Below are 11,580 nucleotides of genomic sequence, written 5' to 3'. Positions count from 1 at the left end.
TCAAACTAAGATGCTACAAAAGATCATAAAGGCACATCACAAAAGATCATAAAGGCACATCATCGGACTAATGAAGCAAATTTTTTTTAACTGGTCTTACTCCGTTCTATTCGATCTTGCACTTGTCTTGAAAAATGTTTCGCGGACTAATTACTAAATTGCCTCAATGGCACTGAGAAATGCAGTAATAAAACGCTGTGTTTTCTCTGTTGCGGCTCGATGATGTGTCTGTAAATCTGGTGATCGGTTGTCTGTAGGTGTATCGTGTGTTCAAGTTTGTCAATCACCGGGAAATTTGGTGTCAGTGATGGAACCTGTGACCATATATATTGATATATTTCATAGTATGTCCCAGGTGGAACAGATCCTCAAATATTTCTTCCGTTTTGAACTAGTAAAGGAACTTCTACTCCATGACACATGTTGTGATATATATATATATATATATATATAAAAGCGCTTCGGACGCATAATTTTTATAAAGTGTTGTTTTCATTTTCTTTTCAGATTCAAACTGCCAACCTAAATTATTTTTAGTGCTTTTACAACTGAGATATAAATCTGTAATCAAACATAAGGAGTCTCTGTCTGAGCTTTTTTCCTTGGGCTAAGCAAGGAGGTTATATGAGATCATATAACCTCCTTGGGCTAAGATACCAAAACTCCATCATTAAAAAAAGCCATGTAAAATTCTACAGAAGCATTAATGGAAAAAAAAAATTATGTCTGCGAATTTCATTCTTGATAATATACATTTCTATTTCGACAGACAATTTTCAATCACGTCAGTGAATTAGCATGTCAGTCTAAAAAGTAAATGAAATCCGATTTGTACTTTAAAATCATATTGTCATATTCAGTTGGGACCAATAGCAGTTATAATCGGTTAAAGTTTTACACTAATCAAATGTACAATAAATTGTTATTACCCGTAAAAATAGTGCATTTCTGTATGTTATCCTGTCCAGTTATTGAAACAATGAGTGGATAAACTGTCTGCCAGTAATTGCAAACATGTGGATATAATCCAGTTATAGCTATAGGTCACTGGGAAAGGTCACACAGCACATAACATGGACGTAATCCTCTTATTAATAATTAACCTACTGCTAAGATGTACGTGCTTTAATCTTTCATTAATTCGATATAATAAAGATTTGTATTATATCATGTTTTAGGGTCTGGATGAGGGGTCATTTATTTCTGTATTCTGTTTTTAAGCCCTTTTCTCTTATCTTTAGAATTTTTGCATATTATTTTCTATTCTTTATACTTTATCACTCCATTATTTTCTATTCTTTATACTTTATCACTCCATTATTTTCTATTCTTTATACTTTATCACTCCATTATTTTCTATTCTTTATACTTTATCACTCCATTACTCTCTATTCTTTATACTTTATCACTCCATTACTCTCTATTCTTTATACTTTATCACTCCATTACTCTCTATTCTTTATACTTTATCACTCCATTACTCTCTATTCTTTATACTTTATCACTCCATTACTCTCTATTCTTTATATTTTATCACTCCATTACTCTCTATTCTTTATACTTTATCACTCCATTACTCTCTATTCTTTATACTTTATCACTCCATTACTCTCTATTCTTTATACTTTATCACTCCATTACTCTCTATTCTTTATATTTTATCACTCCATTACTCTCTATTCTTTATACTTTATCACTCCATTACTCTCTATTCTTTATACTTTATCACTCCATTATTTTCTATTCTTTATACTTTATCACTCCATTATTCTCTATTCTTTATACTTTATCACTCCATTATTCTCTATTCTTTATACTTTATCACTCCATTATTCTCTATTCTTTATACTTTATCACTCCATTATTTTCTATTATTTATACTTTATCACTCCATTATTCTCTATTCTTTATACTTTATCACTCCATTATTCTCTATTCTTTATACTTTAACACTCCATTATTTTCTATTCTTTATACTTTATCACTCCATTATTTTCTATTCTTTATACTTTATCACTCCATTATTCTCTATTCTTTATACTTTATCACTCCATTATTCTCTATTCTTTATACTTTATCACTCCATTATTCTCTATTCTTTATACTTTAACACTCCATTATTTTCTATTCTTTATACTTTATCACTCCATTATTTTCTATTATTTATACTTTATCACTCCATTATTCTCTATTCTTTATACTTTATCACTCCATTATTTTCTATTCTTTATACTTTATCACTCCATTATTTTCTATTATTTATACTTTATCACTCCATTATTCTCTATTCTTTATACTTTAAACTCCATTATTTTCTATTCTTTATACTTTATCACTCCATTATTCTCTATTCTTTATACTTTATCACTCCATTATTCTCTATTCTTTATACTTTATCACTCCATTATTCTCTATTCTTTATACTTTATCACTCCATTATTCTCTATTCTTTATACTTTAACACTCCATTATTCTCTATTCTTTCTTTATACTTTAACACTCCATTATTTTCTATTCTTTATACTTTATCACTCCATTATTCTCTATTCTTTCTTTGTTTGGCTTATTCCTCTCTATTCTTTATCTTTTTTGGCCCATTTTTCTGTTATATTAGCCCATTATTCTCTATTCTGTAGACCCCATCCAGACCCTTATGTTGTATGCCTTTTCCACAATTTCAAGGTCCAAGTAGGATGGGTTGGCGAGCAAGGGTCACTTACTTTTTTGTACGAATGTGCCACAGTTTATACAGTCAATTGTCTTATTTTTGCATTGCACCAGAGACATACATATAATACTATAGTTCTAAAATTATTATGTATTTCCGAATGCATGTAGCTAGTAGCAGATTCTTGGTAGAAGGGGACTCGGACTTAAAGGGCATACGCCCGGCTCCTCTTTAATCGAAACAAATCATAATTTGGGATCAAATCATCCAAAACATGTTTTCGACTCGCTATACTCGCTATTTGATTTATTTTTATTTATTTTTTTGCATTCGGCAGACAAATGCAGACTCATTCTTATAAATAAACTATATACACTATTAACATGTTATTTTAAAACATTATCAAAGGACTCATTACAAGCATATGATCAAGAGAAAAGGAAAAGAAAACAGATTTGCACACTCTTACTCTGCTTGGCGGCAAGGACTCCTTTCTTTTCGTTTTCTTTGTTGTTTGTTTTTGTTTGTTTGTCAATATTCGTTTCCATTTGAACTTATTTAGTGTCTTATTGCTGTTGCAATAATTTCCACTAGTGGCGTAACTTGACCTTTGTTATTACCGAGGCGGGGGTGTGGGGCGCAGCCCACTAGAGACTATTTAGGTTTCGCAGTTCCAAGCAGAAGAATCTATCAAAAACAGTAGCGGCTGTTTTATTTTATTTGATCATAGTAATGTTAATTTGTCTTGTACTATTTTATAAATTGGACTGACGAGCTGACACACTAACATGTTTGTAATTGGTTTTGAACTTATTCTTATTGTGAAAGTGATCATAGGCGAAGTACTCACTTAACTTGATGGTTGTATAATCTTAAATTCTAAAGTCTTTATAATAAATGACAAAATAATCTATAAATCATATATATGGATAAAGACTCTTTTACATATTGACATCTCGGCTGGTGTAAAACTATAAAATTATTATATATTCAAAATTGCGTCTCAAAATTGAGAGGACATTAAGTCCAGCCGAAAAATGGTTTCGACGTTATCAAGGTTATGACGTATGTCGTAGGAAGGCGTTACAGCAAAAACAAAAAGTTCTTTGAAACGTTATGATTATTTGGACTAGTCGTCCTATACTCTAATATCGATAACTGTATACCAAAGTTGATTTAATATAGAGCATCTTCATAAACAGATCAGGAGTAAATAATTGTTTACCCAGAATGAAATACAGAATTTAAATGCAAAAAAAGTATTAATATTTCCCATTGCTCCACTTCAATTCATTCCCTCTCATCCAAATATCCAAGACATTCTATGTCCGCGACTTATTCTCTCTCATCGAAATATCCAAGCAATACAAACACCAGTGCAACACTGAGAGTCAATGGGGACTCCCATAATACAGATATAAAGATAAAGAAGCACAGATGACAGTAAACAACATCGAGATTCAATAGGGACTCCCTCAAAAACCGATATAAAGAAGCACTTATCACAGTAAACAACATCGAGAGTAAATAGGACTCCCATAAAAACCGATATAAAGAAGCACAGATCACAATAAACAACATCGAGAGGCAATAGGAACTCCCATAAAAACCGATATAAAGAAGCACTGATCACAGTAAACAACATCGAGAGGCAATAGGAACTCACATAAAAACCGATATAAAGTAGCAGTGATCACAGTAAACAACATCGAGAGCCAACAGGAACTCCAATCAAACCCGATACAAAAAAGCACTGATCACAGTAAACAACATCGAGAGCCAATAGGAACTCCCATCAAAAACGATATAAAGAAGCACTGATCACAGTAAACAACATCGAGAGGCAACAGGAACTCCCATCAAAACCGATAGAAAGAAGTACTGATCACAGTAAACAACATCGAGAGGCAATAAGGACTCCCATAAAAACCGATATAAAGAAGCATTGATCACAGTAAAAAACATCGAGAGGCAACAGGAACTCCCATCAAAACCGATATAAAGAAGCACTGATCACAGTAAACAACATCGAGAGGCAACAGGAACTCCTCCAAAAACCGATATAAAAAAGCACTGATCACAGTAAACAACATCGAGAGGCAATAGGAACTCCCATAAAAACAGATATAAAGAAGCACTGATCACAGTAAACAACATCGAGAGGCAATAAAGACTCCCATCAAAACCGATATAAAGAAGCACTGATCACAGTAAACAACATCGAGAGGCAATAAGGACTCCCATCAAAACCGACATAAAGAAGCACTGATCACAGTAAACAACATCGATAGTTAATAGGAACTCCCATCAAAACCGATATAAAGAAGCACTGATCACAGTAAACAACATCGAGAGGCAATAGGAACTCCCATAAAAACCGATACAAAGAAGCAGTGATCACAGTAAACAACATCGAGAGGCAGTTGGAACTCACATAAAAACCGATATAAAGAAGCACTGATCACAGTAAACAACATCGAGAGGCAATAGGAACTTACATAAAAACCGATACAAAGAAGTACTGATCACAGTAAACAACATCGAGAGGCAATAGGAACTCCCATAAAAACCGATATAAAGAAGCACTGATCACAGTAAACAACATCGAGAGTCAATAGGAACTCTCATAAAAACCAATATAAAGAAGCACTGATCACAGTAAACAACATCGAGAGCCAGCAGGAACTCCCATCAAAACCGATATAAAGAAGCACTGATCACAGTAAACAACATCGAGAGGCAATAGGAACTCCCATAAAAACCGATATAAAGAAGCACAGATCACATTAATTACCGAATTGATATCGGGTGCTTTCTTGCCACAGATAGAACAAAGTGTTAAAATTATCAAACTTAAATAAATGGAGACGTGTGATCTACGCCAAATACATATATATATCAGCACAACCAACATGGAGGGCATCTATTCTTTTGATAGGCCCTTTATGTTATATAGCTCTTAACGTATCTACCGCCGGTAATCTATATACATCCCTGGCTTTCAAAATATATTTCGGTTAGCCGTGATCGTTCTTGGCAAAGATAAATCAAGAAAAACGTTTCGGACGCACGAAAGTCATAGAGTGTTATTTTATTTTTTTCTCTATTCTTTATAAATTTTACTCATTATTCTCAATTCTTCATATTTAACCACCCTACTATTCTCAATTGTTTATTTTTTGGCCTATTTTTCTCTATTCTGTATCTTTTGGCACATATTTTTTCAGTATAGTATTGGCCCATTATTCTCTATTCTGTAAACCCCATCCAAACCCTCACATATACGTTCATGTACCGCATAAGATGTGTCATTAATCTTTCAAAATCATTTACTTTTTATCTATATTTAAGAGGGGAAAGAGAATAATGGGCAAAATAAACGAAGAATAGAGAAATATGGCCTAAAAATAAAAAGTACAGAAATGACACACTTTGAGACCCTAATAAATGTAAGATATCAATTCCAGTTCCATTAACACTTGTTTCTAAACGCTTAAGTTCCCGGTATGTTTTCAACCATTCACCTTTTTCTTTTCATATATATAAAAATTCATTATATAAAAAAGTATATCTTTATTTCGAAAAAACGAAACATAGAATAACAAAAAAAAACCCGTCATAATTATTCTGCCCTGTTTGATGTTAATTCCAATTCCTCTCGGTTCGATCCTTCAACTGACACGTTGTCCTCCTCAACTGAGTCTAGCTTATATCTTGTAATAGGTGGGAGTAGCGAATTCCCAGATAATGATGACGTAGGCCGGCACATTTCTACGATATTTCCATCTGTTTTGTTCATCCAGAGGCCGATAATGGTCGGTTTGCTGTATTCTCATGTGCAATTAACAAAGGCAATAACCGAGCAGGCGACATCGGACGATCCATAATTGTTGTTTTGCTTGTGCTATTCATTGGCGGAAGTTTTGTGAATCCAGAGGCTGACAAGGGTCGGTTTATATGAGTGTCATTTCTGTTTACTATTGGTGGTAACGTTGCAATACCGGAAGTGGATGCTATTCTGTTTTCATCTAAGTATTCCGTTTTTTCATTTTTCTGCGTTAGTCGAGTTAGTCCCGATGTTAATAAAGGATGCCTCGTTTTTACCATTGCATTCTTAGTAATTATGGACGGTAACTGCAGGAATTCTGATTCTATTATTTCTAACCCTGGACAAGTTCTTTCGCCTTTCTCGGATATGTCCACCTGAATAGGTGAAACAGGTTTTTGGTTTGCTTCCGATAGTTTAGGTTGATCGTCTCGCATTGAAAAACTCCGAAAATTTTGGGGTAAATGTTCGTTCGGATCGAGCCAGGGTATAATGCAGTCACTAGGACGACGTATCTTTTTGTTCGGAATAGGAATTCTACTTACATGTGCAAGGAAGCGTCTAGTTTCATAATTTTTTTGCTTTTCTCTACATCTTGCACTCTCATCACTATTCCAAACATAACTCTTTATTCTGACCGGTATTCTAGATTTACTTGTGATTATTGGTAATTTTGTATCCCTCTCTCTTTTCCAAGGCGATCCACTATCATCACCGTTCGGACTTTTAGCATTTCTTTGATTAATTTTGAGATTAGTCCCTCGTCTTACTGGTATTTTACCCTCCGGAAACGATCTAACAGCTAACGGACCTGTTAATGTTGTCCGATTTGTGTCAGTAATTCTCAATACGCGGAAAGGAATGCGTCTGGCTGAAATCAGTCGTGGCTTTCCTTTAGTTTTGTTACCATTTGTACCTTCATTATTTAGTCTTCTGTAAATCTATCTCCTAACCATTACAGGGATTCTGCTTGGGATATTAGTGGTACCATGAAGAAGCGAGAATCTAAACCTGACTTCACTGTCATCTCTCCTCTTAATCGAACTTTTGTTTGTAAAGTTTCCTCCGAGATTTCTATTTTAAAATTTTACCTCTGTTGTTTTACTTCGTACCTCGTGTGATTTTTCATACTTTGCTTCTTCATTCTTCTCTTCTTTTGGTCACCAGTGTTTTTTTTGGTTAAGTTTTCCTGCTTTCTATTTCTAAGGGTCAGCTTTGGTTTAGACTTCAGTTTCTTTGGACTCTCGAAAAAGACATCAAAACTTATGTTTTTCTTCATAGTATTTTTTTCTTTGTATGCACCATCAAGATCACCAACGGCAATTGCACTGTCAGCAGTTGTTGCACCTTTAAGTTCATTTTTATGTTCGTGATTTTTCTTTTCATCAATGGAAGGTTTTGATTGAAACTGTGCCTTTCTTTCGCCAGAAGTGAGATTTGGTTTAGTCATATGTTTCTTTGGACCTTCAAACATAATATCAAAACTGATATTTTTCTTTTCCTGCAGTTTCACATCTTCTTTGTTTTCATTGCTTTTCATATTCTGGTCATTGACATTAGTCATCAGTTTGACTGCTTTTCTTTTTTCGGAGGAGAGTTTGGGTTTAGACATTCGTTTCTTCGGTTTTTCGAAAATTATGTCAAACCTAGTACCAATTTTCTCGTCATAACCGACATAACTGTACCGTCTATATCCTCATAAAAACTACCAGGTTGGACTGGTGGCAGAACTACCCTTTTCTCCTCGTCTCTTATTTTCTCGTCATGGGTAACATCTACAGCCTCACCAACATCCCCAGTGTAGAGCAGTACTGCTTTTATCTGTTCTTCCTCTTCTCTAATTATTTAATCCAGAATTCTTAAATTTGACTTAATTTCAGTTTTATCAGTACCAATTTGACTTGCGTTGAGTTCTTCTTCATATATTAATTTTTCCTCGTCGTCTTCATCTGCCTGTTCTTCAATAGCCCCTTTTTTAACAGCTTCGTATAATTCCTCTGGATTTCTTGTATATACTTTAACGTACCTTTCTAGAGAAACGCATTCATCGCCCATCCGCCATGTAAAACTGTGACGCATTTTCGTACCATTTCCTTCAAAAACTGATTCCATACTTTTAGATTTCTTAATACTAGTAACGCATTCTTTGAATGTTTCAGTTGGAAGTTTCTTGCTTATTCCACTATCAATATCAATACTAGATAGTTTATTTCCAATGGACAATTCTTCGGCATTAGTATGTTCTCCTCCTTGCGTCCTGTCATCTGATTGCTGTGGTGTATTTGGGCGTGCACGCTTTGGCCTTTTCCTCCTTCTAATGACAACTCGCCGTCTGCTTTTCGTAGCTCTCCACATGTCATAACTGTCTCCATCAGCCCACCAGTTATTCTCAGCTGATTCGGTTGTTTTGTTTCCTAATATTGTAGCATTATCACCGGTACCACTCTTCTTTCTTATCTGATTCTCCTTAAAGTTAACTTGCCTATCAAACTTGAGTTCATAGGCAATGTTTATCGAGATCATTGATTTCCAGCCGCAATCTTTATCATACATACTATTCTTGGTCGTGGTTAAATTTTCTATGGAATACACTACTTGGACAACATCCAACCCGGTTAAAGACTGATTTGCAGGAATTTCGGAAAACCTTTCCAAATCATATGCCTCTGTGACAGCTGGGAGTAACTCTACCTTACCAAGATGACCGGAAACCAAGAATTTTCTTTTACCCTCTCGTTGAATACACGATGACTGGCATGGTCTCAGGTGTATATGAGGTGGTGGATTTGGTTTTATTGGGAAGTACTTCTTTTTGTAATCCATGGAAAAACATTCGCCAAACGTTTCTAAATATTTGTGTTTTAGGAATTCCGTTGCCACTGAAACCTGGTTAAAATACGGGACATTTTTCGGGTATTGGACATGTTTACGAAATACTTCTATTTCTCTATGATAGACTGGCATGTACTTTGCTCGGAATGTTTCTTCTCTCTCTTCTCGTTCTAGATCTTTGAATGTTTGTTCCAATGATTTTGGGGCTAAGCTTGTTCCGATTTCATCAAAAGTGAAACGCTCTGGGTGACGTGCATGGACATAATTAAGTTCTCCCTCAAGCCTCTTCACCATTTGTGATTTAAGGTTAAACCAATCCTGTTTTTCTTCCAACATCAATTCCAATTCAATTATTCTTTCATTCTTCTCTTTAATTTCTTCTTCAACCATATTTAATTGTTCAATATTTGACTCTGGATCTTTATCTGTCCATGCCGACCTGAAAGAAAAAAACCTAATTTGTTGTATGTAATATTGATATGAGACTAATCTTATAGAATGTTAGCTTTACATATTTGAACTTTTCCTCAATATTGTTTTACTCCTCCGACTTTTTTCTCATGCTGTATATTTAGATTTCTTCCCAGCAACTTCTATATTCTTTATTAGAAAACTTGCCTCTCAAATACACTCATAGTAGAATAGAGACGGAAGAGACAGATTGACAACACCATGGCAAAAAAAAAAAGAAAAAGAAAAACAATCTAATTAAAATATAAACATCTGATTTCGTTACGCTACATAAATTGTCTCATTGGCAATCATACCACATCTTCTTATTTTTATACATAAGCTCTTATGTAGTATAACGAAATCAGTGGTCTATATTTTAATTAGATCGAAAGAAAACCCACCTATAGACAGACAACAGTGTATACAAAACACAAAAAAATAAAAATAACTAAAGACTAACAAGAACCCCACCAAGACTGGTAGTGATACATGTATCAGGTGCTCCGGATAGGATAGCAGATCCTGCTCCACATGTGACACTCTTCTTGTTACTACGTTATATGCATGTATTTTTTCATACAGGTAATCATTATTTCATTTCCATACAATTCATATGGAAAAATCAGAGACTTCTATTTTTGCAGGTTAAATGCATGTATCTCAAAACGAGGACAAGGGTAAGTATTTAACTTTCCAAAACGTTGTTATGCTATACATTATCTGTTGAAAAGTATACAGCCAGTTTTCTTAACTAATGAATGCCGATTATATCTTTATTCATACCAAACAATGCTTCTAAGTTTTTGAATGCATGTTTCTCAAAAACTAGCACGAAGACCTAAACTATATTGCTGTGTGTTTGTTTTTTCTACATTGGCTAGAGGTATAGGGGGAGGGTTGAGATCTTACTAAACATGTTTAACCCCGCCGCATTTTGGCGCCTGTCCCAAGTCATGAGACTCTGGCCTTTGTTAGTCTTGTATGTTTTTTTTTTATTTTAGTTCATGTATATGTTTTGGAGTTTAGTGTGACGTCCATTTTTATTGAACTAGAGTGTACACATTTTGTTAAGGAGCCAGCTGAAGCCCGCCTCCGGGTGCGGGATTTTCTCGCTGTTGAAGACTCATTTGTGGTCTTCGGCTGTTTTCTGCTGTTTGGTCGTGTTGTTGTCTCTCTGACACATTCCCCATTTCTCAATTTTAAGCTTTCCAAAATGTTGATGTACTTTACATCATCTTTTGAACAAAAAGTCAATTATGAAAATGTTTTCTTTGCATGTATACAGCGAATATCTTTAATTAATGCATGCCTATGATATCTTTATTTGAACCAAACAATAATGGTTAATGTCATTGTCTGGTCACAAGGAAACCTTCATAATATGCCATTTACAATATGATATTTCTCAAAAATTGATTTAAACCGGGACCGGGCCTTGTGGTCAGAAAACTTTCGAGGACGATTTTCGTACTCAGACTCAGAAATCAACCAATCAAAATCCTGGATTTGGTGTTTCAAGCACAAATTTTGTACTCCGAGTACTGAGTATATTTTCATGACCGAGAGCCCGGGAGGCAGTAACTGCTAGGAGAGCGAAAGGTGCTCCATTTACACTACACGGCTAATGGGTGGTGGTAGTAACGAATCTACTAGACCAAAGAACGCATTGCTTAACTTCCCACATGACGATATCCAACATCAACCTATTGTTAAACTCTCCAATCGTGGCGAACTCTCAGTTTTGGTTTGCGTCGTTAAGTTTCTGTCTTACAGACGCCTGACGTAAGATCAATATTCAATA

Source organism: Mytilus californianus, unplaced genomic scaffold (genome assembly GCF_021869535.1).
Source record: "Mytilus californianus isolate M0D057914Y unplaced genomic scaffold, xbMytCali1.0.p SCAF_8, whole genome shotgun sequence".
NCBI classification, from domain to species: Eukaryota; Metazoa; Mollusca; class Bivalvia; order Mytilida; family Mytilidae; genus Mytilus; species Mytilus californianus.
This window is presented reverse-complemented; position numbering follows the sequence as displayed.